Below are 16,569 nucleotides of genomic sequence, written 5' to 3'. Positions count from 1 at the left end.
AGAAATAAATGCATTTGATTGAACTGGAGTCCTACTTTATTGACTGAGTGTGGAAGAGAAAGCAATCAATGCTAAGATCCTTACCACAGTAGTGGGAGTTGCATATTCTGCCTCCAACTTGGGAAATATATCTAATTAAGGGAAGTTTGCCTTAACGATTTGCCATAGGATCACAATTAGTGGAGAACTCTAGGGACTATGGTTTCTACTTAGGGTCCTCCAATTTGACTGCACCGCTATCCAATATAGGAAATTAATGAAAGCTTCATGAAAAAGATCCATTCTTTGCCCTTCTAAATTATTCCCCTAAAAGGACTACATTTTCCTTCTTAAATATTTAAGTGTCTCTGTACATCTTACAAGAAAATTTTTCCAAGTACTTCTTTTTATGTAAAACGTATGACTTAATACAGATGTATTAATTAATATAGATGGCAGCTATATTAATGGCCAATGTGAAGATGAATGATTGCCTCGAGGTTCATTCTTTATTTAAAAATGTTTGATAGCTAATTATGCAAACTGATTTTTCATGTAAGAAGGACAACAAGAAACTCATCTAACTCATGTTTCTAATAGTAATGTGTATTATATAATAGTATTTTATTGGTTTATAGTAGAAAATAACATTGTGACCGGCAGCTTATAAAAATGGCTACTAATGATACCCACCGCCTGGGATTATTACCCTTTGTAATCTACTCTCCATGAGTGTAGACTAGACCTGCTAATGTGCTTTTATAAGCAGAATACAAAAAAAGTGAGGGGATGTCAATTCTAAGATTAGCCTATTAAGGACTGTGAGTCCCATTTTGCCTGCATTTTCTCTTTAGATTTTCTCAACTTGCACACTACAGTGAAGCAAGCTGCTATATTATGAATTTCCCTATGATCTTACGGAGTAGCCCACATGGCAAGGGACTGAGGGTGTCTTCCACCTAATGACCAGTAAGGAACTGTGTCATTCTTACAGTCCACAGGAACTGATTCTTGCCAACAACCACAGGAGTAAGCTTGGAAATCAGATCTTTCTCCAGTAGAGTCTTGAGGTGTCTGCAGCCCTTCCCTACACCTTGATTGCAGCCTTGGAGAAGAATTTGAGAAAGAGTAAGTAGGAAAGTTGAGTTTGGATTTCTGACCCATAGAAATGGCAAGAAATAAATGTTGTTATTTTAAGCCATTAAGTTTTAGGGTAATTTGCTGGACAGCAGTGGGTAACTAACACAAATATATATTTTATGATGTTTAAAATAGATGGCATTGTCCCAAAGAATAACCAACAATGAAGAAAAGATGGTATTACTGGCATTATAAGAAATTCTTCAGAATAATTATAGTTAAACCAGCTATACTAAATATTGCTGTTCTTATATAAACTAGTGTATGCAAGTATTCTATATAAATATAGAAGCTTAGTAAAACTCAACTATCTGGCTTGCCCTATAATATTGAGTTTGAACATAATCAGATCAACCCCCAAATACTTTTTGAATTAAAGAGACTCTTAAATACATAAATAAAAGTCTGGTATTCAATAAAAGAACAATTTATAGCTATTTAAAAAAAATAAATCTGATTCTTTTTATTAAAGGTATAAACCTGTTGCCTATAGTTCATGCTGGAAGTATTTGGCCCAGTTGCCTTTTTATAGAAATATTCTTTATTTTTAGAGTAGCTTACGTTTCACAGCAAAATTTAGTGGGAAGTACAGATATTGCCCATATACCTCCTGCCTAGCCCCCTTTCATGCATAGCCTCTGCCACTATCAATAGTCCTCACTTGAGTCGTATATTTGTAACAACTGATAAACCTACATAAACATCATTATCACCCAAAATCCATAGTTTAAATTAGGCTTCACTCTTGGTGTTGTATCTTCCATGGGTTTGGACAAATGAATAAGACATGTATCCACCATTATAGTACTGCAGGGTAGTTTCACTTCCTTAAAAATCCTTTGTGCTCCACATGTTCACCCTTTCTCTCCCCAAATCCTTGTAACCACTGATACTTTTATCTTCATAGCTTTGCCTTTTTTTAGAATATCATATAATTGGAATTATACAATATGTAGCCTTTTCAGACTAGTTTCTTTCACCTTAAGTTCCCTTCATTTTTTATAGCTTGATAACTCAAATTTATTTAATTGCTGAACAACATACCCTCATCTGAATATATTCAACTACTGAAAGACATTTTGGTTGTTTCCAAATTTTGGCAATTGTGAATAAAGTTGCTGTAAGTATCTTTGTACAGGTTTTGTGTCAACATAACTTTTTACCACCTCTGGATAAATATGATGGAGTGCCATTGTTGAGTTGTATGGTGTGATTTAAGCCTATGTCTCAACTTGACTGGGCTAAGTAATACCTAGACAGCTGATAAAACATTATTTCTGGGTGTGTTTGTGAAGGTGGCTGGGAGAGATTAGCATTTGAATCAGTAGACGGAGTAAAGAAAATTGCCCTCAAGAAATGTGGTACTCTCAGAAGGCCTGCAGGTTCTCTGTGATGAAGGAACCACAAACTCTCCCTGGTTTAGAGTTACTGTGGAGATTTTAAGGACTTGCATGACAACAAAGGAGGACTGCTGCTAACAAAGAAATAGCTCCATCCATCACCAGAGGAGTGAACATGATCCTTCTCAGATGAGCGGCTGATTTTCACCCTCCAACATCCATCTCACTAATGATGAGGTACTATGTGGCTATATTAAACATTGGACACAGGATAAAACTCTACCTTGTGAGTGGCGCCGAATATGCAGACATCGTGAGTGGCACTGAATATGTGGATGGGTTCTGCATGTTCTCACAGAGCAGATAGAAGAAACAGTTGAATTGAATAACATCCACCTGGAATAAGCAAATTAAACACATCTGGTGAGGCAATCTGTGAATGGAAAGGTCAGAGATTGCCTAGAGAGAGTCAATGCAGAAGAGAGAGAGCTACATAACCAGACACCCTGAGAGGAGCGATCATGGGGAGACAAAGGAACAGCCCCCATATGAAAGAAAAAGAGGAATCACCAGAGAAGGAAGTAAACAAAATGGAGGCAAGCAATATGTAAGAGAAAGAATTTAAAGCAATGGTCATAAAGACGCTGAAAAAGATGGAAGACAAATTCAACAATATGTATAAGAACCAAGAGGAAATGAAAAAGAACCAAGAAGAAGTGAAAAATGACATCGCTGCAATAAAGAACACAATAGAAAGCATCAACAGTAGACTAGAAGAAGCAGAAGACCGCATCAGTGAGCTAGAAGACAAGGTAAGAAAAAATACACAAGCAGAACAGCAACTGGAAAAAAAAAATCTTAAAAAACAGGAGGAGAGCCTAAGGGAACTTTGGGACAACACAAAACAAAACAACATCTGCATAATAGGGGTTCTAGAAGGAGAGGAAACTGAGCAAAGAATAGAAAACCTGTTTGAAGAAATAATGACAGAAAACTTCTCATATATATGGAAGAAAAAACTGACACAAGTCCAAGAAGCTCACAGAGTCCCAAACAAGATGAACCCAAAAAGACCAACACCAAGACACATTATAATTAAATTGGCAAACACCAACAACAAAGTAAGAATCTTAAAGGCTGCCAGAGAGAGACAGAAAGTTACCTACAAGGGATCTCCCATTAGACTATTGACTGATTTTTCAACAGAAACACATCAGGCCAGAAGCGAATGGAATGAAATATACAAAGTCATGCAAAGCAAGGGTCTGAATCCAAGAATACTGTACCCAGCAAGGCTATCAATCAAAATTGAGAGTGAAATCAGGAGCTTCACAGACAAAAAAGGACTAAGGGAGTTTATTACCACCAAACCAGGATTGCAAAAAATGCTAAAGGGTCTGCAGTGAAAAGAAGAAATAGGAAGGGAAGAAGGAACACTGGCATAAAAAATAAAAATGGCAACAAACAAGTGCCTGTCAATAATAACTTTAAATGTAAATGGATTAAATGCCCTAATCAAAAGACATAGGGTAGCTGAGTGGATAAGAAAACATGACCCATATATCTGCTGTCTACAGGAGACCCACCTCAGAACAAAGGTCTCACACAGACTGATGGTGAAGGGATGGAAAAAGTTTTTTCAGGCAAAAGGAAATGAAAAAAAATCTGGGGTAGCAATACTTATATCTGACAAATTAGACCTCACACTGAAGGCCATAACAAGAGATAAGGAAAGCCACTTCATAATACTAAAGGGAGCAATTCAACAAGAAGAAATAACTCTAGTAAACATATATGCAGACAATACAGGAGCACCCAAATACATTAAAAAAAAAACTTCTGGAGGATATCAAGGGAGAGATTGACAGCAATACAATCATAGTAGGGAACTTTAATACCCCACTAAAACCACTGGATAAATCCTCTAAACAAAAAATGAGCAAAGAAACATCAATTCTAAATGACTCACTAGATCAGATGGAATTAATTGACATCTTCAGAATATTTCACCCCAAAGCCACAGAATATACATTCTTCTCAAGGGCACATGGGTCATTTTCAAAGATAGACCACATATTGAGACACAGGCAAAGTCTCTTCAAATTCAAGAAGATAGAAAGCATTTCAAGCATCTTCTCAGATCACAATGGCATAAAATTAGAAATCAACTACAATAAAAACAATGAAAATAAATCAAACACCTGGAGGCTAAATAGCATGCTATTAAACAATGATTGGGTTACCAAAGAGATCAAAGAAGAAATAGAAAGCATCAAGTCAACAAACGACAATGAAAACACAACAATCCAAAATCTATGGGACACAGTGAAAGCAGTCTTGAGAGAGAAGTTCATAGCACTACAGGCCTACCTCAAAAAACAAGAAAAAATGGTAATAAATTATCTAACCCTACAACTCAAAGAGTTAGAAAGAGAGCAACAAGAAAAGCCCAGTGTAAGTAGGAGGAAGGAAATAATAAAGATCAGAGTGGAAATAAACAACATAGAGACAAAAAGAAACAAACAACAACAACAACAACAAAACAATACAAAAGATCAACAAAAGCAAGAGCTGGTTCTTTGAAAGGATAAACATGATCGATGAACCTCTAGCCAGGCTCACCAAGAAGCAAAGAGAGAAGACCCAAATAAACAAAATCGGAAATGAAAGAGGTGAAGTAACAACCAATGTCACAGAAATACAATGGATTATGAAAAAATACTATGAACAATTCTATTCCAACAAAATGGACAACATAGACAAAATGGACCTATTCTTAGGAAAATACAAGCTCCCCAAACTCAATTAGGAAGAATAAAAAAACCTGAATAGGGCGATAACTACCAAAGAAATTGAAGCAGTGATCAAATATCTTCCATCAAAGAAAAGCCCTGGTCTGGACAGCTTTACAGGGGAGTTCTACCAAGCATTCAAAGAAGAACTAAAACCTATCCTCCTCAGTCTTTCCAAAAAATTCAAGAGGAAGGCACACTTCCAAGCTCTTTCTATGAAGCCAGCATTATCCTAATTCCAAAACCAGATAAAGACACCACAAAAAAGAGAACTACAGGCCAAAATCCTTCATGAACATAGATGCTAAAATTCTCAACAAAATTCCAGCAAATCAGATTCAGCATTACATTAGAAAGATCATACAACATGACAAAGTGGGATTTATTCCGGGCATGCAAAGATGGTACAATATCTGCAAATCAATAAATGTGATACATCCCATAAACAAATTGAGAGACAAAAATCACATAATCATATCAATTAATGCAGAAAAAGCATTTGACAAAATCCAATACCCTTTCTTGATAAATACTCTCAGCAAAGTGGGAATAGAGGGATCATACCTCAACATAATAAAAGTCTCATATGACAAACCTATAGCCAACATCATACTCCATGGGCAAAAACTAAACTCATTTCACCTAAGAACAAGAACAAGATAGGGATGCCCACTTTCACCACTACTGTTCAGTATACTACTGGAAGTTCTAGCCAGAGTGATCAGACAAGAAGAAGAAATAAAAAGCATCCAAATTGAAAAAGAAAAAATATAACTGTCCTTATTCACAGATGACATGATACTATACATAGAAAACCCTAAAGATTCTATCAAAAAACTACTAGACCTAATAAATGAATTTGGCAATGTGGCAGGATACAAAATTTACACCCAGAAATCTATAGCCTTTTTATACACCAACTAAAGGCCTGGTGCATGAATTCATTCATGGGTGGGGTCCCTCTGGGTGGTCTGCAAGGATCAGGCCAAAACCTGCAGTCCAATGCCACCTGCAGCTCCTACCTGCTGCTCCTGCTCATCCTGGCCCCATTGTGCCTGCTGCAGACTGTCACCCATCAGACCCAATAAGGACCTTACAGTGAAGGCCATAACAAGAGATAAAGAAGTGCTGGCCAGCCATGAGCCCTGCATCTGGTGCCCTCCCAAGGGGAGTGGCCTGCGTGTTCGGGCTAAAACCGGCTCTCCAACATCCCCTGAGGGGTCCTGGATTGTGAGAGGGCACAGGCGAGGCTGAGGAACCCCATCAGTGCACAATCAGGCCAGGGAGGGAACATGGGAGAGTTTCAGGGCATGTCTGGCCCATCTCGCTCAGTCCTGATCGGCCGGACCCCAGCAGAAAGCTAACCTACCAGTTGGAGCATCTGACCCTGGTGGTCAGTGCACATCATAATGACTGGTTGACCAGTTGACTGTCTGGCCCCTGGTGGTCAGTGCACTTTATAGTGAGCAGTTGAACAGCCTTAGCATATCATTAGAATATTACACTTTGATTGGTTGTTCTCTTGTTCTGCCGTTTGGTCTATTTGCATATTAATCTTTTATTATATAGGATAATGAACTCACAGAAAGCAAAATGAAAAAAATATCACATTTACTATTGAACCAAAATAATTAAGATACCTAGGAATAAACTTAACTAAGGAGGTAAAAGTCCTGTACTTGGAAAACTACAGGACATTGAAAAAAGAGATAGAGGAAGACATAAACAAATGGAAGAACATACCATGTTCATGGATTGGTAGAATCAACATCATTATAATGTCCAAACTACCCAAAGCAATCTACAGATTCAATGCAATCCCCATTAAAATACCAATGGCATATTTGAAAGATCTAGAACAAACTCTCCAAAAATTCATCTGGAATAAAAAATGACCCTGAATAACAACAGAAATCCTGAGAAAGAAGAAGAACGTTGGAGGGATCACAATAGCAGATATCAAGCTATATTACCAAGCCACAGTTCTCAAAACTGCCTGGTACTGGCACAAGAACAGACATATAGACCAATGGAACAGAACAGAGAACCCAGAAATTAACCCAAGCCATTATGCTCAATTAATATTTGACAAAGGAGGCAAGAGCATACAGTGGAGTCAAGACAGTCTCTTCAATAAATGGTGCTGGGAAATTTGGTCATATACAGGCAAAAAAAAAGAAACTAGATCACCAACTTACACCATACACAAAAACAAACTCAAAATGGCTAAAGGACTTAAATGTAAGACAGGAAACCATAAAAATCCTACAAGACTCCATAGGCAGCAAAATAGCAGACATATGTTGTAGCAATATCTTTACCAACACAGCTCCTAGGGCAATGGGGACTAAGGAAAAAATAAACAAATGGGACTACATTAAAATAAAAAGCTTCTGCACAGCAAAAGAAACAATCAACAAAACACCAAGAAAGCCCACTGCATGGGAGAACATATTTGCCAATGATTATTTCAGATAAGGTTTTAATCTCCAAAATTTACAGAGAACTCATACAACTTAACAAAAGGAAGATAAATGATCCAATCAAAAATGGAAAAAGGACCTAAATAGATACTTTTTGAAAGAGGACATACAGAAGGCCAACAGACATATGAAAATATGTTCAAAGTCACTAATCATCCCAGAGATGCAAATCAAAACAACAATAAGGTATCATCTCACACCTGTCAGAATGGCTATCATCAACAAATCAACAAATTACAAGTGCTGGTGAGGATACGAGAAAAAGGAACCCTCATGCACTGCTGGTGGGAATGCAGACTGGTGCAGCTACTGTGGAGAACAGTATGGAGTTTCCTCAGAAAACTAAAAATGGAACTCCCATTTGACCCAGTGATCCCACTTCTAGGAATATATACCAAGGAACTAGAAACACCAATCAGAAAGGATATATGCACTCCTGTGTTCATAGCAGCACAACATACAATAGCTAAGATTTGGAAACAACCTAAGTGCCCATTAGCAGATGAGTGGATTAGAAAACTGTGGTACATCTACACAATGGAATACTAAGCCGCTATAAAAAAGAAGGAACTTTTACCATTTGCAACCGAATGGATTGAACTGGAAAGCATTATGCTAAGTGAAATAAGCCAGTCGGAGAAAGATAAATATCACATGATCTCACTCATATGTGGGATATAATGATCAACATAATTTGATGAACAAGAATAGATCTAGAGACAAATGGCAGGGGAGGAGGGGGTTAGAGAGCAACCAAAGGACTTGTATGTATTCATATTAGCATAACCAATGGACACAGAAGATGGAGGCTTGCCCGGGGTGGAAATAGCTTGGGGGTGGGGGGGTCAATCAGGGAAAAGGAGACATATGTAAAACTTTAGATAATAAATTTAAAAAAGAAAAAGAAAATGGCCCTCACCAATATGGGGAGACATCATTCTGTTGAGGGTCTGAATTGAATAAACAGGTAGAGCAAGGTTAAATTTTCTTTCGAAGTTTAAGCTGAAACATACCTCTTTTATGCTCAGACATTGGCACTCCTTGGTCTTGAGCTTTCAGTCTTTAACTGGGACATATGCCATTGCCTCAATTCTCAGTCCAGACCTGCATTAAAGTACACCACCAGTTTTCCTGGTGCTCTTGATTGCAGAGACTGGTTATGGGACTTCTCAGCCTGGGTAATCACATGAGCCAATTCCTACAATTATCTATCTATCTATCTATCTATCTATCTATCTATCTATCTATCTATCTATATCTACCATCATCTATCTATCTATCTGTAATTTATATTGGTTCTGTTTCTCTGAAGAGAGAGGGAGAAGGAGGAAGGGAGAACATTTTCCAATGTTTCTTCCACTTATAAAGGCACAAGTCCTATTGGATTAGGGCTCCACCCTTATGACCTTATTTAACCTTCATTACCTCCTCAAAGGTCCTGTCTACAAATGCAGTCACATAGAAGGTTAGGACCTTAATATATGACTTTGTGTTTCTCTTAGTTAACTTGAACGGAAATTTCTCAATTTTATTGACCTTTTCAAAGAACCAGGTTTTAGTTTTAATTTTCTCTATTAATTTTTATTTTCAATTTTATATATTTCTATTTTTTTCCCCTACTTCTCTCTTTAAACTTAATTTGCTCTTCTTACTCTATTTTACCAATGGGAAAGTTGGGTTATTGATTTTAGATCTTTCTTCTTTTTTAATATGTACAATGTTATAAATTTCCCTCTTAGCACTATCTTCAATGCATTCCATGCATTTTTATAGATTGCATTTTATTTTCATTTAGTTCTAAATATTTTTAAATTTATCTTAATTTTTTGACCCATTTTTCTTCAGAAAAATATGCTTTGCTTAATTTTCAAATATCTCAGGATTTCCTACCTATCTTTCTGTTATTGGTTTCTAGGTTAATTCTATTGTGAACTGAGAATAACTTGTGTATGACTTCTTTTAAATTTGTTAAGGCCCAGAATGTGGTATATTTTGGTGAATGCTCAATGTGATCATAAGAATAATATTTATTCTGTTGCTGTTGGTGAATTATTCTATAAACAGCAATTAGATCACATTGATTGGTGGTGCTGTCCAAGTTAACTAACCTTACCTATTTTTTGCCTGGTTGAACTATCAATTATACAAACAGAGATGTTGAAGTATCAACTGTAATAGTGACTTTTTCTATTTCTCCTTGCAGTTCTGTCTGTTTTTGTCTCATGTATTTAGATACTCTCTTGTTAGAAGCATGTACAGTTAATGTTGTTATGTCCTTTTGGAGAATTAGTCAGTTTTTCATTAGGTAGGGATACTTTTTTATACCTGAAAATCCTCTTTGTCTAAATTAATATACCTGTTTCTGGAGTCTTCTGATTGGTGTTAGCATGGTTATCTTCTACATCTCTCAGAGGGGAAGCAGGGAGAAGGCAACCATTTACAAGACAAGAGGCCTTAGAAGAATCCACCCTTGTAGACACCTTGATATGGGACTACTTACTATCTTCCAGACTTGGGTATATAATATAAGAAGGTGGTCTAGTTTAATTTCTTTGCATGTACCTGTCCAGTTTTTCCAACACCATTTATTGAATGGACTGGTTTTACCCCATTCTGTTGTTTTTCTAAAGAAATTTTTCTGTTGACTTCCTAAATCTATTACGTGTTGTGTCTGAGATAATTTTTAATTTGTACTGAAGCCACACCAATTTTATAGTAGGCTTGTTGCTTGCTCTTTTTTGCTGTAAGAATAATTTCAAGCATTTTTTTCTCATGACTCATAAATTAAAGATTACAGTAGAAATTATTCACATATAGGACTTTTTCTTATTAATCTACACATTATGAACTCTCTTCAGTGCAGAAAAAATGTTATATTACATATTTGCTCACATACTTCACTTCTGTCACAGCATCTTCTTTCCTTTATTTTTGCAACTTGAGATTTTCTCAAATGGATTCACATAACCTGTTTAGTTGCCTAGTACCCTTAGTGAATCCAATATTTGCTTAATCCTATTTGTGTGATAATTTTGGAAACTTTGCCTATGTTGTATATACCTTAACTTTTTATTCTGTATAATAGTCTCACTTGCCTTTGTTATCCCCTTTCATTGAAGCATGATCTGAATATTACATAGTTCCAATTTTTAAAATTTGTTGTTATTTTCAAAACTATGGCATTTATTTTGGTCTTCTAAGCCCTTTAGTCATTCTTTAGTTTGTCACATTTTACAGGAGTCACTATGAGTATGTTTCCTCTGTATAAGCATTTGATTTAAAATGGTAAGATTCTATATTGGATCCCTTAGGCAATATTTTAAATTAGAAGATTCCTTACAAAATGGAGCAAGGAAAATTGACAAACCAGACTCTGTCCAAAATAAGGTTATTATACTTTTAAGTAACTATTAGTTATGTCAGATAAGGAATTGTTATAAATCTGGCAGCTGTTTAATCAGGAGAAGAAAAAAATATTGAAAAGATGTAGCTGTCTTAATATTGGTAGGGCTTTGATTAGGAAAAATAAGATATTTTTCTGGATTCAGCCAAGTGAAGATTTTATCTCAAAGTATAAAAAAAACTATGTTACAAAAATATCTAAGGTAGATTGGTTTAAATTGCCGAGGGAGTTAGTTCCCTATTGGAAATGTTCAAATATAGCCAAAATGACCTATTGCCAAAGGGCTTTTTGAAAAAGATGCTTTATTTTAGTGGATATTTGACTATATGGTTTTTCCTACTATAAGATCATGTGTAAAAGGCAAAAGGAAGTGTTAAAAAAACTGATTTTGTAATTTATTTGGGCTTACTATTTGAAGAGAGACATTTAAAATTTATTTTCCTTCATTTAAAAACCCACACTTCCAAAATGCTAGAGTTTGATCCTAATGATACAGCTGATGAATGCAAATTGGATTCTAAAGTAATTATGTTTTCCAGTCCAATAAGCATAAATAGCTTAACAACTTTCCTTTTGCTATAGATCAAAGTAAACTATATTTAAGTCAGTTAGTTAGAAGTAAAAGGCATGCATAAAGTCTTAAAAATTGAAATTTCATTTATTACACAATGGCAGGTCATTTCACATGAGCAAATGTGTAGTTGTCAGAATAATTATAAAAGTATTAAGTGTGTTGTTTTTTTCAAATTTATCTTTTTGGTATATGATTTTAAATTGCTACCTGAATTTCTAATCAAACCTAATATGACACCCTATCTCTAAATTATAATATTGTAAGCAATTTTCCAGGATAAAAAAAACCAACAACCACCACTAATTTTTATTATAATGACTAATTTATGTAAATAAAAATTATACATATCAATGAACTAATTATTAGCAAATATATTTAAATTATTTATGCCGTGCTTCCTCCCAATTTAGCATGCATTCACATAAGGGGTCTCCTTTGAGATTATCTTATGAGATATTACTTCTAGATACCTCAGAATAATTTTCCTTTCAAGTCAGTACCACAAGAGGCATGTTAGTTATTCTAATGAATAAATGAAGCTTCCCTGCTTGCTCTAATTTCTGCATGTGTATGATTTCAAAAATGACTTAGTCAGTGCTCTCATTACCCTAACGGTGCAGGCATGCAATGAAAGCTACCCACATAATTTTCCACTGAAAATTACAAAACTTTGATTAGATTAAAGCTGAATCTGCATTATTCACTTTTGTGGATAATTAAAGCTACATTTGAACATATGTGTGGTGTTTTCACTTAGCTTTAAAACATATGTATATTTGTATCCACTTTTATTTCTTTTTATTTCTTACATAGTGAGTTAAAATATACAGTGCTTTTCAGTATAAATGCAAATACAAAATGTGGCTCAATTCAATAGATGTTGTTTTTTGTGTGCGTTCAAGTAAAACTACTCAACGTGTTTTATTAGTTATGAAATATATTTTGACACAAAACATTCAGATGGAAGACATTTTAGATGTGATTATGCGTTTAGCCCATGGCCACTTATCTATGAGTACTCAGTGCTGCTACAATGAAAATGCTAGTGCCTGGAGCATAGTAGTCACTTAACAAATATTTCTTTACGAATAAATCATAATGAAGAAAATAAACCTCCTGATTGGCAGATTGAATGTCATAAATGCCATTTACTAATATTGGGCACTTTTTTCATAGGAGAGTCCCTCAAGTCCTCAGTTACAGCTAACATGCTATTAGTAGAAAATGAATTTAACAAATGTAAATGAGTGTTAGGGTTCTTAGGAGTTTAGGAGGCACATAAATTACAAAGTGTCTATGTGGTGAAGATCTCAAATAGGAGGGTGGCTATATTCAGACATATAGCAACCCCGAGTGGGAGCAGATAGTATGAGTGAGATAGAAAGTCTGCAAAAAGAGTTCCTGATAATCATAAAAACGGGACATCATGTGGTGGAAGGTCAGAGGCATTGTAAAGAGTCAAATGTGGCCCAGCCAGCATGGCTTAGTGTTTGAGCATTGACCTGTGAACCAGGAGATCATAGTTTGATTCCCTGTCAGGGCATGCAGGAGGCAGCCAATCAATGATTCTTTCTCATCATTGATGTTTCTAGCTCTCTTTCCCTCTCCCTTCCTCTCTGAAAACAAAAAAACATGTTTTTTTTAATAAAAAGAGTCAAATGTGTATATATATATATACATATATATACATACATATATATAGACATATATATGTGTATATATATGTGTGTATATATATGTATATATATACATATATACATATATACATATATACATATATACATATATACATATATACATATATACATATATATGTATATAACCAGATTATTTCACTAAGTAAATGCTTAAATTTAACAAAGCTTAATGTTTATCAAGCTATATTAAAGTTCAACATACTATGTTTCTGAATGTAGGAACATATTTATCAAGTTAAAAAACATATTCTTAAATATTTTTAAAAATTTGCATATGATAAAGATATTTCCTTTGCCTTTTACATTTTGAAATGAGAAATATTTCATTTTCAACAAAATGCTAGGCATGGCAGATGTGTATATTTTATTCCTTGTAAAATGCTTTTTATCCTTTCTTCTTTTCCCAGTATTCAAGGAAAGCAATATCTCTCAATAATACATATTAGTCACACAAGTAGTTAAAAACAAAGAAGGTCATTTGCATTTATTATTCTCCCCTAGTTCTTAGGATACGAATTTATTTTGGCTTTGGGGAGTTCCACCAATGTTCATGATTTCACACTCATTATATAAGCCAGGAGATATCACTTAAAAAATGTTTATTCTGTTTTGAAGTCTGGCACTTGAGAGATATCTGTCTCTTAAACAAATTTAGTGTTTGCTTCTATATTGTCACATATAATATATTTGCACACATACTTACATTAAATGCCAATTTTCATATTATATTTTATTACTTTGATAAATGTTTCTTTCCTTTTTGTCATCTTTATTGAGTGTAATTTACATGCTATAAAATCCACCAATGATAATTATAAACTTTAATGATTTTAATAAATGTATATAGTTATACATCCCTCTCTAAAAAACAGTTTCAGAACATATCCATCAGCCCCAAAATCTTTCATGCCTAATGCAGTCAATCACTGTTGCCAGTGGTATCCAGCCCCAAGAATTATAATCGTGTGTGTATGTGCACATTACATTTTCCCTTTTCTAAAACTTTTACATAAATGAAATTATAGTGTTTTTGTGTGTCTTGCTTTTTTAACATTATGTCTTTTTGAAATTCATCTTTGTTTCTCTGTGTCTTCATACTTAGTTCAAAATTACTTGTGAGTACACATATACATCTTATTTTGCTCATTCATCAGTTGAAACACATTTTGTTTGTTACAATTTTGAACTATTATAAAGTTGTACTCTCTTGATTACTGCAGGCCCCAAAGCTTTATAGTATTTTTGAAATCATGTAATATAGTTTTGCAGTGTTGTACTACTTCTTAAAATCTCTTTTGTCTGCTTTAGATAGGTTGAATTTCCTTTTTATAAAAAAAATATATTTTATTGATTTTTTACAGAGAGGAAGGGAGCGGGATAGAGAGCCAGAAACATCAATGAGAGAGAAACATCAATCAGCTGCCTCCTGCACACCCACTACTGGGGATGTGCCCGCAACCAAGGTACATGCCCTTGACTGGAATTGAACCTGGGACCTTTCAGTCCGCAGGCTGACGCTCTATCCACTGAGCAAAACCGGTTTTGGCAGATATGTTGAATTTCCATATAAATAACAAAATCAGCTTGTTACCTTCTCCAGAAAATCCAGGATCTTGATAGGGATTATGTATAATCCTTGTTAAACCTGAGGATATTTTCCCATTGATTTTTAGCAAGAGTGGAAGGGAGGGGGAAAGACAGAAAGAGAGAAACATAATGTGAGAGAGACACATAGATTGGTTGCCTCTTGCAGGAACCCAGGCCAGAGCCTGGGACAGAGCCTGCAACCAAAGTATGTGCCCTTGACCGGAATCAAACCCAGTGCCCTTCAGTCCATGGGCCAACAGTCTTTCCACTAAACCAAACCAGCCAGGGCCATAGGGATTACTTTTAATCCACATATAAATTTAAGAAAAAATGTTATCTTAACATGATGGAATATTCTAATACATGAAAAGGATATGATAGACTACTTGTTTAGATCTTCTTTAATTCCTCTTAGCAATGTTTTACAGTTTATTAATTTTTATGATTTATTTTTTCTTATTTTTATAAACATAACTTTTGTGAAATTTTATTTTTTGTTTGTTTGATAATAGTCTATGGAAATATAATAGATATTTGTATATTAATCTCTATCCTATGACCTGACTAAATTCACCTATTAATCTAACTAGCTCTTTTGTAGAGTTCTTAGGATTTTCTACATATAACATTATACCATCTGTGAATAAAGACGGTTTTACTTTCTCTTTTCTGATTGCATAGCTTCTTTTTTCTTTGCTTATTTTATTGACTAGAACTTCCATTCCAATATTGTAAAGCAATGTGAGACCAGATTTTTTTTATTATTCTTGCTTTTAGCTTTTTAGTGGTTTTCATATGGTCACAATATATATATATTTTTTCACTTATTATAACATATTTCATGTTATTATTGACTTTAATTGGTTAAAATTGGCAATTTTTTTTCAGAGTAACTCCATTTCCTGACCTCTTCTTTCTGCTGATGTGTGTGTACACTTTTTTATTTGAAGTCTTATGAATTTTAAGGTAAGAGGAAAATAAAATAATATATATCAATATTTTATAATTACCCTTATACTTACCATTTCTAGTGTTTTTCATTGCTTTCTCTCCAGCTGAGTTATAAATTTATAACTAATTTTATAAAGTGATAAGTCATTTATAAATTTATAAATCATTTTCTTTCAGTCTAAAGGGCTTTCTTTCCTATTTCTTAAAGAGCAAATCTTCTGGACATACTAGTACATTCTCTCAATTTATTTTTAAATAAAAAACTATCTTTATTTTACCTTTATTTTTGAAAGATAATGTTGCTGAATATATGACACTTTCAACTTGTCATTTCACTATCTTCTGTTCTCTATTGTTTCTGATGATAAATTAGTCATTAACAAATTATTCTTTGTAGATATGGTGCCTATTTTCTCTTACTATTTGCTGCTTTTAAGATTTTCAATTTGGTCTTGGCTTTCAGCCTTTTGACTATAGTGTGTCTATGCTTAATCCCCCCCTTTTTTTATCCTTCATGGACTTTATTGAGCTTGTTGGTTTTGTAAATTAAAGGTTTTATAAAAATTTTGTTAGTTTCATCTATTGTTTTCCCAATATATGTATTTTTCTTCTTTCTCTTTTTT

The sequence above is a fragment of the Cnephaeus nilssonii genome (genome assembly GCF_951640355.1).
Source record: "Cnephaeus nilssonii genome assembly, chromosome: 9".
In the NCBI taxonomy this organism is placed as follows: Eukaryota; Metazoa; Chordata; class Mammalia; order Chiroptera; family Vespertilionidae; genus Cnephaeus; species Cnephaeus nilssonii.
Note: the sequence above shows the minus strand (reverse complement) of the source record.